The sequence below is a fragment of the Brassica napus genome, unplaced genomic scaffold (genome assembly GCF_020379485.1).
Source record: "Brassica napus cultivar Da-Ae unplaced genomic scaffold, Da-Ae ScsIHWf_2061;HRSCAF=2712, whole genome shotgun sequence".
Lineage (NCBI taxonomy): Eukaryota > Viridiplantae > Streptophyta > Magnoliopsida > Brassicales > Brassicaceae > Brassica > Brassica napus.
In genome coordinates, this window is record NW_026015475.1 from 13,586 (window position 1) to 18,009 (window position 4,424).

General features: G+C 33.0%; 1 pseudogene; it reads right to left on the minus strand.

Annotated features, from left to right (window-relative positions):
* Window positions 1-292: 292 nt before the first annotated feature.
* On the minus strand, window positions 293-2,736 carry LOC125599925 (annotated as a pseudogene).
* Window positions 2,737-4,424: the final 1,688 nt, after the last annotated feature.

Sequence of the window (4,424 nt, forward strand, 5' to 3'; positions counted from 1 at the left end):
ATAGATAAAAATCTATCTGAGATTATACTTTATATATACTCACATATTATCAAATATAATTTAAAATAACAAAAATGTTTTTATCTTAATTTTTATGTTTAATTTAATTAATTTATATTAAAATATTGATAAGAAACTAATAAAATTTACAATATTAAAAAAATATTTTAAATATCATTTAAATTGAGAAAATTTATTAAGCACGTTGTGTAGGAAAACACCTAGTATATATTTATTTATATAAAATTAGATATATAAAGTACTTATTTGAAATTTAAATGCTTATCGTAAATATCATATCAAAATAAATATAAAATTGAATATTGAAGTACATATTATGCTTCAAATATTTCTATTATCACAAGCTCATTTAACATGATGTAAATTTTATGTTTTGTGCAAAGGCTAAATTCAAAATAAGAAAGAAACACAACATTTCAGTAATGGATTCCAGTAACAGAAACCTCAAAACTGATGTGTTTATATCGACAGAAAATGGTATGAACTCGCCAGTTTCCGAGGGACCTACTAGTAACTAATTGCAGCAAAAGAGTATAAACCTTTGTCCCTACCAAATAACCTTTGGACACCATCCTCATGGCTCCACTTGAATGGTCTAAACAAGAACATAGCCATTGTAAACACATTGATACACACAAAAATCGTTCCAGTAAGAAGCCAAGTTGTGTAACCGCTGCTTCTGACACAGGAGTGAAGCATGAAGATATAAAACGGAATGGTGGTAATATCTGAACTCGATCAATGGCGTAGGAACAAGAACAGCACATGTAGCTAAGAAATAGACCAACACCCAGATCTTGCTTCGAGTTTTTGCTGTCGGATTGAGACAGAACCAAAGTCAAATTCACAATGCCAAAAAGGAAGATAAAAAAACCGTCTCACACAAAAATGATTTGAACATACCTAATAAAGTTAGGATTGAGAACCAGGAATAGACGTAAACCGGGACTAGCATGTATTTCATCAACCAATGAGCGTTGATAATTTTCCTCCATAGATAGAATGGATAGTGGCGATTATCAGCGAGAAGATAAGGATGAGCCAAGCTGCAATTATTTTTCAGAATGAGAGTTTGTAGTGGAAGACCTTAAGAGGTGTTTTGAGAGGTGTCAAGAAACTGAACCTGAAAAAGTGTACAGAGGCAAAACCAGCTACTAGAGCCACAAGAGTTAGTAGAAGGCTTAAGGGCCAATTTCTTCGGAGCTCTTGGAGTAGATTTCTCACTTGCTCTACTGAGAAGTGTAGGGGAGCAGTAAAAAGTGCAGAGACGAGGCTAAAATACATTATCTGCGCAAAATGTGGTGAAACCACATGAGCCTCTTTTGCACCTGCGGATTTTGAAATTGATGGATTAGTAAAAAAGACAACAGAAACATAACTTTCCATTTACAGAAAACGCATATGGATGAATCATACCGAGGACTATACCGCCGTTCCAGAGTATAAAAATACCAAAGGCTACCACAACCACGATGAAGGGCTGAATTTGAACAAATCTTCCACTTCATATTCCAAGATGTGGAGATTACATCATAAACATCATAGACTAAGCCTGTATATTGTTTTCATTAAAAGATATGTACAAAAAGACCCTTAGATATTGTAAGAGTAAGGAACACTTATGTTTAACAGTATATATGTCAAACTATTAGCAACATACCTGAAGTATCCTCTGCTGAAGAAACAGATTTGCCACGGTCAAAACTGTCTCTAGTATCCAAGTTGTTATCAGGTTTTCTATTTCTAAGATTCGATCTCAGAGTTGCTTCTTTCCTATCAATGGACTGATGCAAATCTTTATTTACTTTTTGTTTATCCATTTTCCGCGGAGAGTCAAGAGTGAAGTCTAAAACACCTGAGCAAGCAACGAAAAGCATCCAGACTACATTTGTTTGCCTGATCAAAATCGCTAAAGTACCAAACTGCAAGGACAATAAGCATAAATAAATTTGTAATTCTGACAGGAAAACAACAAACAGCTTCAAAATGACTTACCACAGCACTGAGGATATATCTTCTCCTCAAACAAGCGAGGTACATGGCAAGAAAAGTGGTGAGAGACGCAACATCCGTATAGTAGAGGAAAGTGAAGAACCAGTGGAGAGGGTAAAGAGACATGACCAAAGCCATTAAAGTTGCTTTTCTATCACTGAGACTCGGCCCCAAGAACCTGATAATCTCATACACTAGAACTCCACACAAGACTGCAAAAACAGCATTGGTAGACCTCAGGACAGACGTAGAACAAGCTTCTGAAAAGGACTGAGAAGTAGTTCTCATCAATAACATTCCTGGAAACAGAGAAGCAACATGTGCAAGTGATAGATAGTACCTGCAACAACAACAAAAAGTCAACATTTTCAGCTACTAGTTACAAAATATTCAAACTTTCAATCACTCTCTTCTTAAGTTTTGCACTAACAAGACAAAATTAAATTAAGAAGGAAGAGAGCATTACAATCCAGGTGGGGTAGTGATCATTGGATCCCAGCTCCTGAAATTGCCATTGCAGTATTGCTGAGCCTGAGGCACATGGAATATCTCGTCCATGTAGGGATCGGGAACTATGTGGTTGACGATGGTCGACATGGGAATCACCCACAAGCTCGTTATAGCTGCAATCGCTAGTCTCCCCATTGTTTTTTTTTTTCCCTTCAATTCCCCGGGGAAAATTGAAATCGAATTTTGCCGGAGAAACAAGTGAGCTGAATACAGTGCGATTCCGATTGACCAGAGAGGAGTCAAATCCAAAATATACATTACTAGATTTTTATTGGGCCTTACTAGTTTTCTGACTAAAGCCCAAGTCCGTTCTAAAGAAAAAGCCCGAATCAGTTCTAAACTAGTAATATAAAATGGTGATAGTTTATCTTTATTAGTTTTTTTTTTTTAATGTAAAGATATTATTACTAATTTCTTCTTTTTCGACATAAATACAAAAGATAACAAAAAAACAGAGAAACGAGGATAAAATTCTAAACACAGACTCAATCTAACTATAAAAGACAAGACATACACAACAACTACAACCGCGGTCCCGAGACTTGACCAAGTCCGCACCATCAATTTGCCCCAAAAAGATGAGCCAAGTTTAACCGAGAGTTGAAATCCGGTAATTTATCTTTATTAGTTATTACTATCACCGTTCTATTTTAGGTTTTGAGCTCCATATTTTTTTAATTTTATATGAATATATTTATTTTGTACTTTAAGAATGGTTCATTTGAATAAAGTTTTTCTAGCTAAGTTCAACAAAAAAATTCTTACAATTTAGAAATATATTCCTTTAGTATATAACTCTTATCTGTTTTTGGTTTAAAAATTTAACAGTATCGAGTTGAAACTACTTGCAGCTTGCAAATCCATTGATACAACTAAAATATTCATCTTGACCAAACAATCAAACAAATTATAAAATATGTGTATGTGTCGTAAAAAGCGAAATTCTATAATTCATGTAAACAATGTAAGTTCCATTATAATTATACTATATGCAGCAGTATTAAGATTAACATTAAAAGTGGAAGGCCATGATTGATAATTACTAGAGGACAAGGCTAAGCATGTCTTACACATATAGACAGCAAAGCTGCCGTGAAGAATATACACTGCAAAGCGAATTTATCAAAAGACGAGGGAATCACTATCGAAGCTTTTAAGATTGAAAGCATTTAATCAGTCTCTGGACCCAGATCCCAATCGTTAACTAATTTACTATTAGTACTATTTGTTTTGACTTTATTTTATATTAGTACTTTTGAGGAGATCACTCTACAAATAAGCTGTTTTTGTTTTGTTTACAAATGGGTAACTAAAATGACATAAAGTTAGCAATAAAAACATAATCATTGATTCCAAAAGATTGTAGGATGTTTCATATGGTATACAAGTTTCAAGAGATTTGAAATTTTTTGACGTCAAACACACAATTTTGCGGTATGCCTTAAAAGGTAAAACTACCCCCATTTGTCTATTAAAAGAACTAGGGAAATGAGAGAGAAAAAACTAGGGAAATGAGAGAGAAAAAACTAGTTGTAATTTCTTATCCCCTATATATTAATTGAGAAACCTTTGAAAAGATGTAACCTCAATTTTGTATTAATTAAAATAGGCCCCAATGCATAGGTGGCACTCAATTAGGTAGTCAATTACATTCAATTGAAAAATAAGTAGGTCCATATTCGATTTTTATATGTTGTTAGATACATAAGTTGGTCAAACTATATGATATAATGATATGATATGTTATTTTCTTTCCTTAAATAAAACCTACGAAATTACCATAAATGATTAATATATATATGACAATTAATGATTTTAATAATAAAGATTTGATAACAATTTATATCTCCTCCATCATTTTTTGTTTAATTTTATATTATTAAAATAAATTAAACAATCAA